Source organism: Furipterus horrens, unplaced genomic scaffold (assembly GCF_987537825.1).
Source record: "Furipterus horrens unplaced genomic scaffold, mFurHor1.1.pri manual_scaffold_1, whole genome shotgun sequence".
Lineage (NCBI taxonomy): Eukaryota > Metazoa > Chordata > Mammalia > Chiroptera > Furipteridae > Furipterus > Furipterus horrens.
Genome location: NW_028327171.1, coordinates 140,330,459 through 140,346,722, shown reverse-complemented (window position 1 = coordinate 140,346,722; position 16,264 = coordinate 140,330,459). Strand labels below are relative to the sequence as shown.

Here is a 16,264-nt window from a genome sequence, read left to right as displayed (position 1 = left end):
GGTTAAATCCCTGGAACTTCATTGAACTTTATAATTCCATATTCTGTTGCCAATGTTTAAATTTCTCAATACAACCATCCAATTTATAGAATTAGCTGAATTTTCTGCTGTCTCATGAAGCAAAGCAAATGCACTGAAGCATGTGTTCTATCAGATTAAGCATGTGGAGTCTGCCTCTAGAAACAAAGAAATTGACCCCTATCTTCACTATCTCTTTTATGATTGGATAAATTTATTTTCTCTAAGTAAGCTAATATAATATGTTTATGAGAACTGTGAATCAAGACTTGTATAAATGGAAACTAATTAGGATGAATGTCTGACTCAGTTCAGGAAGTTCGTAATCTCCTGTAAATCATTCAATATACTATTTCCCCCAATAAATCCAAAAAAAAAATCTTGAAAATAGGTTAACCTCTAGAGATTTTTATGATTTATCTTTAAGGTAACCTTTCCTTAACCAAATTAGGAGGACTCTTCAAAGTACTATGGGAGAAAAAAGAATACTTGTACTAATATTATTATTAACATTTTCTGAGTGCTTCCATTGTGCCAAACACTGTTATAGATGTCACATATGTAATCTAATTCATGCTTTCAAGCAACTTGGTGAGGTAGGTAATATTATTACTGACATTCTCAAGACTATAAAACAGAAGCTAAGTGACGTTAAGTGACTGGCTCAAAGTTTACAGAGCTAGTAAGAAGCAGAAGGCTCAGCCTCACTCCTGAACCCGGAAGCTTCCAGAACAATGGTTATGGTTCCAAGCTGTGGAGTATGAATATTTAGTTTCAAATTCTAACTTTGCCATTTCTTAGTTGTGTAACCTGGGGCACACTGTTTAACCTTGCGGTGCCTCAGTACCAAACAGGGAATGAGTGTCTAGTACCACTGTACCTCCAAGTGTTGAGAGGATTGAATGAGAGAGAACATGTGCACTGCTTTGAACAAGGCCCACAGCCTGGTAAGCAGTCTAATACATCCACTACCTTCTATATCAGACTTCTATAATGTGAGGACATTCGAGTTTCTTCTTATCATACTGTTCATAAATTTGGCATAGTAATGGTCCTTGAGTGAAGATCAAAGGATTCTCTTCATGCCAAATATTTATATATGGGAAAGCTTATTTCAGATTCTACCATATTGTCCCAATATTTTCTTGTGATTATTATTAGTTATTTATTAAGAGAAAGTTCAAGAAGAAATGATACAAGATTAGAAATACGGAGAATCTTTGTGAGAGGACTAATTGCATCTCTTTATTGTTTTTTTCTTCCCACTTTTCCATGATCAAATAAGGCCTCTTATTTCAGATTGCTAAGGCATTGATAAAAATCAGCCAAAGGGGCCACATTTGGAGACTTTTCTTACAAGAGTGCACCCCAGCACACAAAATGTTACATATGCATCTTTTACATACTTATCCTTAAACTGTTTGTCTGGCACATCGACAGGCAGCTAGTGGAACAAATAGGAAATCCTGGGAAGTACATTCATTTTTAAAGTGTTAATGCGCCTAGTCCAAGAGACAGTAATGTGCTTCCATCCGTTAAGATCCCCTTTAATGTTTCAGATTGAAAGACCATAATTTAAATGAAATGCATTATCCAACCTGGAAGGTATTCCACATCCTAAATATTTAATTAATTTCTCCATCAGGGGAAGATGAGCCTACACAATAAGCAGATCCTATCTATATCTAAATGTCTGATTAATAGCATCTCTAATTTAGGAGTTTACAATTTATAAAATGGCTATTTCTTCCATATTCCTCTCAAAGTATCAAGAGGATTGTGTCTGGATTAATTGCAAATAGTAGACAATCCTCCGTATATAGTGAAAACTCAGAGTCAGCATCATCCAGCCATGCACCTATAATTTGACATCTCATCTGAATATTTTTCACAGGGGGCTTCACGTCCAATGTAAACTGAAGCGGCAAAAGAGGAAAGTTGTAATTGTTGTGTCTCCCTATTTAAAAAGTTTAACAAGTCGAGTTCACTCCTGCTGATTTTTACTTAGTTGGGTCTTAGCTGAGTGAGGAAGATAAATCAAGCTACTTGCAGATTTTCCTAATGGTGCAAAGTTTGGCACCCTGAAGACAATGGAAATGTCTATTACTACACTTGTAAAGAAGAGAAGTGGAACAGGACTGTGGGTGGCTGGGTCCATATGAGTGATTTATTATCCCCGAATCCACTTAGTCATTTCCAGATAAGCACGTAAGCGCCAAAGTTTACGGTGATTTTCTGTTTAAGAACAGAACAAGGCAACTCTTAACATACAAAACCGATATATTATTTGTAGACATAGGCATTTTTTCCTGAGTAAAATTTGAGTTTATACATGTAAAAATATCATTGAAGTTTGCCTAAATATGTAAACTTGTGATTTTATAGGTCTGCTTGGTTTTATTAAAAAATGGATGTTCTGCTGCTAAACTTTATTTGAGGACTTGAGGTCAGAAACTAAATAAATTAAAAATGTAGTGGTCTATCAGGTGTATAATTTTTTAACATTAAATTTACCTTGTCTGTGGCTGTTTTTCTCTGTGTTCTTGAATAGCCACTTTGTAGATAGCTTAATTTTTGTTCAAATACCAATTAGAATCAATTTTCTGGGGAAAAATAATCAGTACAGCTCCTGTTCTCCACAACAAAGAAAATACATTTGTAGACATATTCTGGAAATTTAAATCCCTCAATGCTCTTTTGAGCAAGTCCAAGGAGATTTGAAGACTGACATTTTGTACTTTGCTATTCCCTTGAGGCACGTGTATGATCGTCTTTACTGAGGTTTGTTCCCATCCCTGCTGAATTAATATGCATTTTCGTTAACTAATCTTGAAACAACAGGAATAAAGTTTATCCAGGTCTTTTATACCTCAGAGAACAAAACAAATACTACAAATCTTTAGAGAGAGAGGATATACAAAAGGGCTTGAGGTGAATATTTCAAAGCAAATACTCTTTAAATGATGTGCAAATTATTTCAGCTCTTGAGCATGATTTATGAAAGGGATTAGCCAACTGCAATAAGAACCAAGTTTAAACTGTCGGGTTTCAAAGTCAGAGATGAGAAGTAGTTACAAGAAAAGGAAGGAGAAGGGTGATAATAATTTAGAGAAAAGGTTTCTTTTAGTTTCCCCCTTAACTGATGCACCTTAAATTGTCACCAATTGTTCTTAACTGCAGTGTAAAACATGTATTTCTCCTCTAATTTTCTATAGAGTTAAGAGTGTAATAATTAAGAAATGATACTGGAACTTATATTTCAGCAATAAAGACTCTACTTGCCTTGTAAAGAATATAATGACAACTGTTAATATTCAAACCTATTCATGCTGGAAAGAATAACTTTTGAGTCTTGCATCAGAAAACACTTATTTTTCAGCCCCCAAGTCACACCCATAATAACACAGTGTAATACACAAAAATATTTCAATATGCTCTTCAAATAATAGTTAAAATCTTATTTTAAGACTTATGAAAATAATTTTTTGTTTAATTGTAAAGATTATTAAATTAGCTCAACTCTCTTTTAAAAAAATATTTATTTAATCCTCACCTGATGACATTTTTGAGAGTGAGAAAGAAAGATCAATGTGAGAGATAGACATCAATCAGTTGCTTTCTTATAAGCATCCCTACAGGGATTGAACCTGAAACCAGGATGTGGGTCCTGACTTGGAGCCAACCCATGACTTTTCATTCTATGGGACAACACTGCAACCAACTGAGCAACACTGGCCAGAGTGTGAGCTCACTTCTTATGATTCCATAATGACCTGTTGTTCTGGAAGGTAAGAAACTTTTAATGATCCCACTCACATGTGATTAATATCTAGTGCTTCTTGATGAAAATTCTGGATTTTGTTCAATAAAAATGAGTTAAGCAAAAATTATATGGGTTCTCAGCCAAACCTTTCTGTGGATTTAGTTATGTGTAATTTGAAAATAAGGTTGGAACCTCAATAACAAACCCAGGTACTGACTAGTGGGAAAAAAAAAAGATTAATGTGCTTATGTAAGCTGTCCTGGAATAAATAACAAAGCCAACTAAGTGAAGTGAATCCAGGCACTACTAAAATTCAGAGGAAACTCTTTCAATTTGTCTCATTACTATCCAACAAAATTTTCAGTCAGGAGATTTAGAGGCAAATTTGTGAGAAAGATTCTTACTTAGAAAAGAATTATTATTTCCGCATTTCAATTTCCATTTTCTAGAATAGATAAAGGTGAACCTGAGAAAACGATGCTTTATTTCAGCAAATTTCAGAAGTAGTCATTATCAGCTCTTCACAGTGAGTGAACTCTCAATACTAGAAGGATGAATCAGACTGTCGTTTGAATCTATGCTTTATTTTTTTGATAACTAAATTGTAAACCTACTTTTGTGTTTTTCACAATTTTTCAAAGAACTTGACTAAAGTGCATGCTGGTAGGCCTTAATTGTTTTGGCAGGCACAGCAGATAAGCTTTCTATGTAAGTGAAACAGCAAGGCTGCGGCTTCTTTAGAATTAAGACATTCAACCTGAAAGGCCAATGGGAAATGAATTCAACTACCCCAAAACAGTATAAAAGTAAAAGACATTAAGCAATAAGATACTATTATTTTTACATCTGGAGAAGAAACAGAAGTAAGGCTACATATGAGATTGTATGTTCCTAGGGGAGTCAAATGGAAAATAAAGAATAAATAGCATTTCGGATGGACTTTGCGCATTAGGATATCCAGGGAATTCATGACTTTCTTCCAAGAAATTATTTGGACCATTGGTTTCTTGGCTGTTTGTTTTGGTGAGAGTAGTTTATTCTTGGCCTAATTTTTATTGTTGTTGTTTAGTTGTTTTGCCAGAGGTGTTGATTTTTTGACATGGATAGTTTAGAGTTCATGATTTGGGTGCAGTACAGGCAAAAGTTAGAAGAAAACTGTAAGTCTTGGTTCTGTCTCAGTCTTCAACCATGGGTTAAAAGGGGTTATGAGATTAAATAAATATTTCCCATCACAACGTTGTCATGGCATGGCCAATAGGATAGAAACCATTGCAGGGTTATTTGACACAAAGGCAGACTAGATTTCTACCTAAGTAGGTCTTTTCAAAACCTCTAATTCCATTCTGGCTCTGGACTTCCAAAAACCTACCTACAGAAATTATTTTTGTCGTGTAGTAGCAAGTTTCTCAAACTTTAATGTGTATATGAATCATATGTTGAAATTCAGATTCTGTTTGGTAGGCATGGGGTCAGACATGAGATTCTGTGTTTTCTAATAAGTCCCCAGGTAATATTGTTGTGGTTGGTCCATAGACCACACTTGCAGTGGCAAGAATCTAGAAGGGTTCTGAAAGAATGAGATACAGGATCCAAGTTCTGCTGAACTCATGGGCATTCTGATATTTCCCCCCAAATCACAGAAGCAACAGGTATTGGAGAACTGCAAGAATTCCTCCAATACATGTTAAGGAAACCTATCAATATTCCCTCGGATATCTGGAACCTTTTCCCTTCTCCATTTCCATTGCCTAGGTTCTGCCTGCATCATGTTACTTGGTCCACTATTACCAGTTTCCTTATTTATCTGATCCTTCATTCCTTTTTGCACTGTCTCTTTGACATTCTCTATATTTCTACCAAATTACTACCCTGAATATAAGATCTGTTCATGTCTCTTGCTTGCATAAAAGTCTGTAACTAGGTTCCCCAAATTTCTCAGTATTCCATACAAGACCTTTTTTAATTGTCCTCTGTTCATTTCCACGCTGATTTCCAGTTGTTTCTCTTATGTTTTGTGCAGTCTAGGATCACTAATCTATTGCTGTTCTCCAAACACTTTTTTTTTTGCTCTGCAGTCCTTTCTTTACTATCCTAATATGCATCCATCTTTTTTTCTCTGCCGTTCTTTCCTTTTCAATCTGAATATCTCCCAGTTTCACATCAGCATTAAACTCCAGATAACTTTTATTTCCCTTTGTTGGTACCCTTCCCTGGCTATCTCTTCCCATCTCTTACCTGTATTTCCAGGGATCGCTTTTCAACATTATTAGCTACACTCAAATCTTGTTTCAGGGAATGCCTTTGGAGGAACCCAAACTAAGACACCCATCAAAAGATCAGTGCCTCACATTTCAAACGTTTCCTTCATTTCCCATACATAAAATTCATAACTTGTTTCTTCTCTTCATCTCTTCCACTCAGTCTCTTGTTTACTCACTCAGACACTTAATATTGAACAGCAGTATGTTTCAGAATCTGTTTTTGGTAATGAGGATGAGGAGGATTAATCATCAGAAGGTCAGAGTTTATGCCCTTCAGACATTTAAAGTCTTATGGGATAGAGAACCTGGTTTCAGCAATGATTGAACCCTTGGTCAGCTAGGATTACTTCTCCCAGATATCAAAATTCCTTCATTCAGACACAGTAAACATGGTGGGCCTCCAGGCATGCCATTCTGTCAATAGAGTGTGCATTGGTGAAATCAGATTTTCAGTATCTTTTAAGGTCACTCCTTATAAGTAGCTCTATATTTATGTGGTTTTGCTATTTTTAGTTTAGTCACCAGATGTGTTATAATATTTGATTTGATTCTAATACACAAGTATGTAAAAATATATATGTATACACACATATAGGTACATATACACACATATAAAACAATAAAATTAAATAAAACATTTTCTTACTTTTAAGTGAATTGCATAACAGTCAAAATTTTACCATTGTATTATTATTATGCTATTTTATACAAAAATGGAAAAGCCAACTGACATGGTAAAGTTTAATCTCTAGAGATTGTAATAAAATTATACTTACACTCAGGAATGGCAAAACTGAGCATTTATTCTTCATAAAACTATTTTCTTTTTTTGCACATTACAGTTTCTCCTTTTTTCTTGCCTCTAATAGAGCCTTGAAAATTCTACAAGCCCATAGAAGAGCCTCAACAGTGAGTATGAATCAGAGTAATTCTTTCAAATAAAATAGGAGATTAGCTTTCATGACAGAAATATTTCTCTAGCTTAAAAGATGTTGAGAGGACAGTAACTTTAAGCAAAGGGACTAATAGGATTTTTCTTTTCCCCTCCACCAGGATTATAGTCATTTTTATCCTCACTGTATAATAAAGCACCTATTTGTACATGATTCTTACAGGCATATTGCATGAGACCTGCATAAAATATGCCATTGCTTTGATATTTACAGTCCTAAGAGGAAATAGAAAGAGAGATAGAAATAGTGATCTTAAAATATCAAACTAGTTCAAGTAGTCATGAAAAGGAAATAATTTATTATTATTTTTGAACAAGTTTCAGGAATTCCATCTTCATTTTTAGCACAGAATGAGAAGTACATTATAATGGTCACCTGAAAATCTTCATTCATTCATTCTAGTTTAACACTGCACATTTCTTAGTATAGTTTACCACTGAACAACACAAGGTTTGGGGTGCTGACCCCATAGTCAAAATTCCACATGTAACTTTTGACTCCCCAAAAATTTAACCAAAAATAGCCTACTGTTGACCAGATGCCTTATCAATAACATAAACAGCCAATCAACACATGTTTTATGTTATATGTATTATATATTGTATTCTTACAATTTAAGTAAGCTAAATAAAAGAAATTATTATTGAGAAAATAATAAGAAAGAGAAATACATTTGTAGTATTTACTGAAAAAACAATCTGCACATAAGTAGACCCACACAGTTGAAAGCCTTGTTATTCAAGGGTCAGTTGTGCTCTCAAATATCATCAAGCCACAGATGTACAGGTAAAACAGATAGAGTTCGATTCAGAGTTTAGCAATCTAGAATAGACAAAGAGTTAGCCATAATTAGTTTATTATAAAACACTTTAGCAATTGCTATGATAAAGTTATGGATTGAATATGACTGGAAAACTGGGAAGATCACCTAACTTACCACAGAGGTCTAGGAGTTTTCTGAAGGAGGTGTAGTCTGGGTTGAATCTTAGAGGATATTAATTTAGCAAAAAGAAGATCTTAAATGTAAAAGTCAGCATAGAGTATTATGTATCAGGGATTGTGAATACTGTTTTCCAAGAACATAAGTCATGGGTCAGGGTGTGGTGGGAAAAAGTGGAAAAGGAACACAGGTCATAAAGATCTTTCTACTGAGTAACTTGAGCTAGAGTCATTCCAATACAGTAATTTGATTAGAAATTGTTCTTCACCTTTGACTTCAGTTTCTGGAGGATACCATCTCTGATGGAACTATTTCAGTCGTGTATTTTCTCTTATGGAATTGCATCTGTTATCTCGCCTCCATTTTTAGACCAATTAATTTTGTGTACAAAAAAGTATATATTTATTTACTTTAGGGAAATTAGGTAGCAGAAGTATTTAGCTTCAGGTTCTATTTATATAATCAAAGAAAGATTAATTTACAGACTGATTCAATACCTCTTGTACTTTTGGGTGGAAGAAATATGAAATTTCCCTCATGTGGAGGTGAGCTTTACTATGAATAATGAGAAATAAACTTGTTTCCCAAGAAAATCTCATAGGCTATATGCTTGTAATAAATATTTTTTTTCCTAAGCATATCATTAGGCCTATCTGAGACACCCAAATAAATGCATTAAAAAGGAAATTACTGCCCTGGCTGGTGCAGCTCAATGGAATGAACGCTGGCCTGCAAACTGAAAGGTCTCTGGTTTGATTCCCAGTCAGGGAACATGCCTGAGTTGTGGGCCAGGTCCCATGTGGGGCCTTGTGAAAGGCCACAGATCGCTGTATCTCTCATACACACATTGATGTTTCTTTCCCTTTCTTCCTCCCTTCCCCTCTCTCTAAAAATAAATAACGAAAATCTTTTTAAAAAAAGCCAATTACTTTCTTTTAGGATTTTGAAGAACAGTAACATTGTTCCTATACTGCAGAAACAAAAAGAGTACACCAAATAAATCCTGTATTCATAAAGAGGTGATCATTGTATTCAAAGGAATGTTTTTCTCTGCACAAGGATTCACTATAAGAATGCCTCTAATCTTATGCTTAACTGAAATACTTTAAACTTGATATGACAGGAGTGAACAAATTCTATATGCCTAACTTTACAAGGAAATGTTAATATATGTCTATTCTAGAGTCATAGAATATACAGAAGAAAACTTTCAGAGGAGATCAAAGAGCATTTTTTTTCCTATTGTTTACAATCACAGCAGTCTATTAATGCTAAGAAAATATTGCTTGAGAGAGCAATGAACCTTCTGGTTTTGGCCTATTATTGAAAGAAAAGTGCTGTTTGACCTAATGAAATCAGAAATTGATTAAATGCAGTTCATCTAAGGGTAAATATGGTCACCAAGTTACTGCCAGGGTCAGGAGGAGATGGGTGATATAGAGTTTGAGTGCTGATAGGGTTAAATAGACTTTCAGAGTAGCTGATACTACAAGATACATGGCAATGGCCACCTACAGGTCAGAAGGCAAGATCATTCCCTTAGAAGGGAAAGAAGAGACTAATCAGAACATTCTTTGCTCAGTTTATAACAAAGTATTATCAAATGATTCATGGAAAAAATTTTAATCTGTGGGCCCCAGGAAAGTTGCGATTGCTGCTGTCTTGGGAACACATTTCAGAGCAATCAGTGTGGTCACAAAGAACCTCAGTGCAGCCCTGGAACCTTCAAGAATAATATTGTTTTGACAAAATAATTCAGACGCTTATCTAGTGTGTGTCTCATGATGTTTAAATCCTTCAGCTTTAGCAACATGGATTTATATTTAAAACCCTACATTTTTCTTCACCAACTGGAATGTTTTGAAATACAAAAATTCCCTTAACCTGTGGAAGATGATCCAGAAGAGATGTGATACTAACTGTTCCTTAGATATTTTGTCTGTCTTATAACTATAGTAAAACAAATATATCTTTATTTTTATACTTTAGTGTAATCGTTTGTATTTCTCAAGAGGATATATTATGAAACTGGTGCCAGGGTGGCAATATTGATTTTAGAAAAAAAATCAGATGATTGACCATCTTACCCAAATCAGAACATTTTGTCCCCTATTGTATTGTATTGACAATACAATAACCCATAATATTCTACACAAATATTATGACCTTTTAATCTTTTTCATGTAATAGATTTTTGTTTCTTCAGAGCTAGATATAATTTATTTCTGCAACATTGTCTTTATTTTCTTGGCAGATGGCTTATTTATCTTATTATTTTCTTGCATTGGAAAGATCAGTCTGCTTTAAATAAAATACTAAAAAGAAGAAAATTTAAAGTATGTATTTATGTGAGACTCCAGAACAGCCTTCACAATATGTGTTTAAAACAACTGCTAATTACATATTTTTCCAATGCACTCCTATGACTTTTCCATTTTGGATAATATAAATATCTTACAATTTTTCTTAATTACATAGTTACCATAAAGGTCACAAGAAAAAATATATTAGCTTTTGGAGAAAAAAACAGAAAAACAATGAGTTATCAATGTTTTATATTTAAAGATGTAAATGTAACTCATATTCAGAAATTTTAATTTTCATTAAAAGTTTTGAAACTGCAGTTAGAAAATATGTACATTCTTTTATTGAATTCTGAACATGAGTAATGCCTAGTGTGGGTGGGTATGTGGGTGTGTATTCCAGTTTTTAATTTGTGAAACTTTCCAAACACACTGAAAACAATAGCATCATGACCGTTCATCCGTTCACATACATACCACTTAGATCCATGAAATGTTAACATTTAGGACGATGCCAGACTTAAGCTGTCCTTACACACATTTCTTACAAAAAATATCTTCCCTTGCTGAGGATTCACTTCCCCACCCATGCTGTGTAAACTCCTTCACAAGTTCTCCATTCTCTCCTTTCCAACTATTTTTTCTGGCTTGGAGATTCAACATCCCTTCACTGTCACTACTGGATACTTGAAGAGTTCTGGACCCTCCTAGCCAAAGCCATTCTGAGAATCCTAATTGCTTTGTTGGAGCTGGTGAAGGATTATGGGAGGAGGTAAAGTAAACCAGATGGAAAGCAATGTTACTGGGAAGTCATAGCGTGTATGGCCACAGGTGCAACAAATGCAGAATGAGTTATTCTCCAGAAACAATAGTCTAAGTGACTGAGTAAGATTCAAGTGTGCTTTGTGGCTTGTGCATGGTTTCCTTGTGAAAATATGTTGAGGTCTGAGAAACCAGTTCAAAATTAGATTTTGATAACGTAGTCTACTTACAAGGGTGAATGACCAGTATTATTATTACTTAGATTAGTACAAAAATTAACTGCCTTCTCAATCACACTTTTTTTCACTTGGCATGATCATGTTTTCTTTGCAGGCAAATTTTTAAACAAGGAAATCATTACATGCTCACAAGCATTTTTATTTTCTACATTGTATAAATATCTCAATCCAATTTTTTTCATTTCTATCTTTACCCTGTAGTCTGGTACATACACCTTTATAATACACATTACTAAGGTGTTATCAAATTGGAAAATTTATATCTATTATAAATACTTTTAGGATTTCACACAGAGCACATTGGTGTTTATGATAATTTAATAAAAAGACAGTAAAAGGAAACTCATTTCCTTTTAGTTCTCTTAACTTTTGATGTCATTATTCTTATTTATAATGCTAAAAATGTTGACTTGTAGAAAAGTAATCTTTACAGTTTAGCAGTTGAATAACATGAAATATATTATTTGTAAAGCATAATCTAAACACAAAAATAATTTTTAAACAAATGAAAGCATATATAAGTGAAATTAAGAATTGCTGATGTGCACCTTCAGGAATATCTATTAATGAAAACCTGAATGGATGAATAAACTAGAGCTATGTCTAAAGAAATAGTGAAATGGCTAGGTGCTGAATCCTTTCCATCAACTGGAACTTAAATGACATGTTCTTCTGGGTGTAAAAGACTCAAGTATATCTCTTGGCTTCCTCCTACTATTTCCTGGTGTGTTGCTCCCAAGAATGCCCTGGCTGCCATTTTCACCTGGGGAGTCGCCAGGGAAAAGACCAGCTGCTCATATTTAGATTTTTGCAGCTATGGCTCCCATTTTTAATCCTGGCTCCTTTTGCCTATTTTCTCTACACTCAGGGAGTAGATGTCAAGTATATATACCCTGCTCCAGTCTTCCATCAGACACTGCCCTTGGCTCATGCCCTATTTTGATGCCATCTGCTTGGGGACATGGAGGATAATAATAAGAGCTTTTACTTATTGAGTGCCTGCTGTGAGCTAAGTATTTACATATCTAATTTCAAATTCTCATATGATACTTCAAGGACAGTATTAAACCCATTTTTATAATTCTAGGAAATGAAACTCAGAAAAGTGATGAAACCTCTCCAAGGTTATTTGATGGAGGATTTATATTTGGGACTTCCTCTTGGCCATGAGTGGAAGACACTTCTCTTTCCCTGGAAAACTATGTTAGCATTTTCTTTGATTGACTCTCCACTTTCCGTAATAGCTGTCCCTGGGGAGCTGCTCTCCCACTCTCATCCCATGCTGATTTTTTGAATTTCCCACAGTGATTTGGCCCTTACATTGAATTTTCTGGCTTCTTGTCTCTTAGATTCAACTGATATCTTAAAATATCTGATTAATACTTAATAGTGTTGGCAGGTTAAAATCATATTTTAAAAAGGAAAGTATATTTAAGCACTCAAGCTTCTGAATTCACTCACTGAGAGCACATGTTTTTTTCCATGTGATACAGAGAAGCTGGACAATGAAATGACCACCTGTTAGCTGCTAGTGATGTTCCCATGACTTTAAAAAAGTAATTCTGGATTTATCTGCCTTCAATCTTGGCGACAAAACTCGTGGAAACATCAAGGACACAGGAAGTCAAAGGCAGCTTACTGACAGTAAAGTTTACACTTAGACTCCTAATAAGGAGATACTATGAATCACTAATTCTATATAATTATTTAATCTCAGGAGAGTGATATAAAACTGAATGCATTTTTTAAAATAACTAAGTTTGGGTGTTCAAATCTAGGAAAGAGATCAGAGGAGTTACACACACCATATTTCCCACTTGAAAAAAAATTTAAAAAACCACTAATATAAATATACCAATTGCTATTTCAAGTGCATAGTCTGATTTGATACTGTGTGGATGAGTCCATCATTATGGCTTTCAAATAAAATGAATACATAAATACTGAATACTCTTAATTCAAAGTAATAGATAGCTATTATTAACTGCATGGCACATTGCAAAAAAATATACCAGCCCTATTGAAGGCTTACAACTATAAATATCCAGGAAAACAGAAAAGAAGCATTTTCTAGAATTAGAGCTAGGATAAAGATTAAATAGCCCTTTTGTTTTAATAGTGAAATCAAAGTCCAAAGGAAAGATCTCATTTTATTTATTTTGGTAACATGTTTTGGGGTCCCTGTTTAAGTTTACTGATTTTTATAAATCCTATTTTAATATAATATTTCCATCCAAGTCCAAGGTTCACTGCACTATAGTGTAATGGTAAAAAGCACAGGCTTTAATATTAGACTGCTGAACTTTGAAACTTGTCTCCATAACTTCTTTTTGTACAAGCTGTCTTTATTCTCCATGCCTGTTTCCTCACCTATAAAACAGGGTTAATGATAAAACCTACCTCTTTGGGTTAGTGGGATGATTAAGTCAGTATAAGACAAGCACTTAGAACAATGCCTGGTGAACACTAAGTGCTCAATACTAGCACTCAATATTTTTGAACTGCAAAGGAAATGGTGAACTTAAGGTCCTTATACAATTTGGTACAGTTTGAGTTAAATAGAGTAAATCACAAGTGTCTATTCCCTTGACTTTAGGCATGATTGAGTTTAAGCCCAAAATAAACAAATAATTGTCTTTATCAATTAAAAATAAATTCTACCTAGAAGAAAACAGGCAGCAAAATTTCAGACATTTCTCACAGCAATATTTTCACAGATGTATCTTCTCAGGGAAGAAAAACAAAAAAAAAAATAAACAAATTGAGACTATATTGAACTAAAAAGTTTTTGCAAAGCAAAAGAAACCATTAACAAAATGAAAAGGAAACCAACCCACTGAATGGGAGAATGTATTTGCCAATGATACACCTGATAAGCGGTTAATTTCCAAAATATATACAAAACTTATACTACTGAACACCAAGAAGGCAATCCAATTAAAAATGGGCAAAGAACTGAATAAACACTTCTCCAAAGAGGACATACAGAGGGTCGATAGGCATATGAAAGAATGCTCAACATCACTAATCATCAGAGAGATGCAAATTAAACCCATAATGATTATCATCACTTCACACCTGTCAGAATGGCCTTCATTAATAAATCAACAAACAACAAGTGCTGACAAGGATGTGGAGGAAAAAAAACCCTCATGCACTCTTGGTGGGAAGGCAGATTGGTACAGCTACTGTAGAAGACTATGGAGTTTCCTCAAAAAATTAAAAATGGAACTGCCTTTTGATCCAATGGTCCCATTTCTGGGAAGACATCTGAAGAAACCCAAAACACCAATTCAAAAATACATATGCACCCCCCCCCCCAGTGTTCTCTGCAACATTATTTACAACAGCCAAGATTCAGAAATGGTCCACGCGCCCATCAGCAGATGAGTGGATGAAAAAGCTATGTTCACAATGGAATAATACATGGCTGTAAAAAAGAAGAAAACCTTAACTTTTGCAACAGCATGGATAGACCTGGAGATTATGGTGCTAAGTAAAATAAGCCAGTCTGGGAAAGAAAAATACCATATTATCTCACTTATATGTGGAATCTAAAGATCAAAATAAACCAACAAATAAAATAGAACCAGAGGTATGGATACATGAAACAGACTGACAGCTGTCAGAGGGCAGAGGTTTGCAAGGGGCTGGATGAAAGAAGGTGAAGGAATTAAGCAAACACGCGCACACACACACACGCACACACACATTTATTTTTTATATAAAATGCATAGATACAGACAACAGTGTGGTGTTAACCAGAGGAAAAGGGGCCCTGGGGCTGAGTGGAGGTGGGCAAAGGTTGGGGAATGGGGATGGAAAGAGATTTTGCTTGCAATGGTGGGTGCACAAGACAATATGCAGATGATGTTTTGTTGGGTTGTACTTTTGAAACCTGTATGGTTTTGTGAACAAATGTCACCCCAATAAATTCAATAAAAAACATTCAAACCATTTACAATTTTTTAAAGTAAAAATAAATTCTAAAGAGGAGCAGGTGGTGTTCTGTCTGTAGGAATTTTACCTGCAATATCAGATTAAAACATTTCACATGACTATTACTGAACAAAGAATCCATTTGCCTCAATGTTTCTCAAACACACTTTTACAAACCTTTATGTTTTCCAGAGCTCCAGGCTTTAGAAATGTGTCAAGGTCTCTTCTAAAGCAGCAATTATATCTGAGATTACAAATCTACTGATCATTGCCTCATGTATCCTTTACATATACTTCAAAATGGTTATATAATTAACATAAATTATATACTCACAACCTAAATCTATTTCTAAAATCTTATCTTATGTTTCATCCCACACGAGGTAAAAGGGAACAATGACCAGGAGTTAAAGGAAAATGTTTAAATGAGATAATTCCAAACTGTACCATCATATGGAAGAATATGTTTAAATGTAATTGCTAACTCTCCAAAACATATTTGCAAAGCATTATGAAGTTGAAGAAATTAACAATGATCATTTTAAAGTGCAACTTAAAACAACGGGCAGTTATTGAAATTATGGTACAGTTCTTAAAATAATGACAATTTTAAAAGGGTGAATCTACTTGAAGTTATCCTGCTATTTCTATATTTATAGGCTCCCTGTTATTTAGCTTTGAAAGATATGTTATCACATAGAAATATCTTTCCTCTTCTTATCATATGTGTATGGGCATGCATGCACGTTGTATATGTATATATACATATACACACATGTGTAGGTATATGTGCATATGCATATGTGTGTGTATGTATGTGTATATGGTCTTTCTTAATGCACACAAGTATATGTATACACATATAGTCATCTAGCATATGTACTTACATACATATGTAGATATTCTGTTATCAACCTCTCTCTACTTACTGAGTTCTCCTTAAATTCCAAAAGCTAGTATGTAACTATGCTGAAATTTGGTCAGAGAAACTGGCAGAAAAAAGGTGAATCAGAAGATTGGGGAAGCTATGTAGATGATACAGGAAAGGTACTACAACTTTTGAGACTTTGGGAAATTGGTTTTCTC

The 16,264-nt window shown here is 34.4% G+C and overlaps 1 protein-coding gene across 1 annotated transcript in view; it reads right to left on the bottom strand.

The window, feature by feature from the left end:
* The window catches only part of ARHGAP15 (Rho GTPase activating protein 15), a 643,467-nt gene that overhangs the window by 314,740 nt on the left and 312,463 nt on the right, over window positions 1–16,264 (bottom strand). The window lies entirely within an intron of this gene.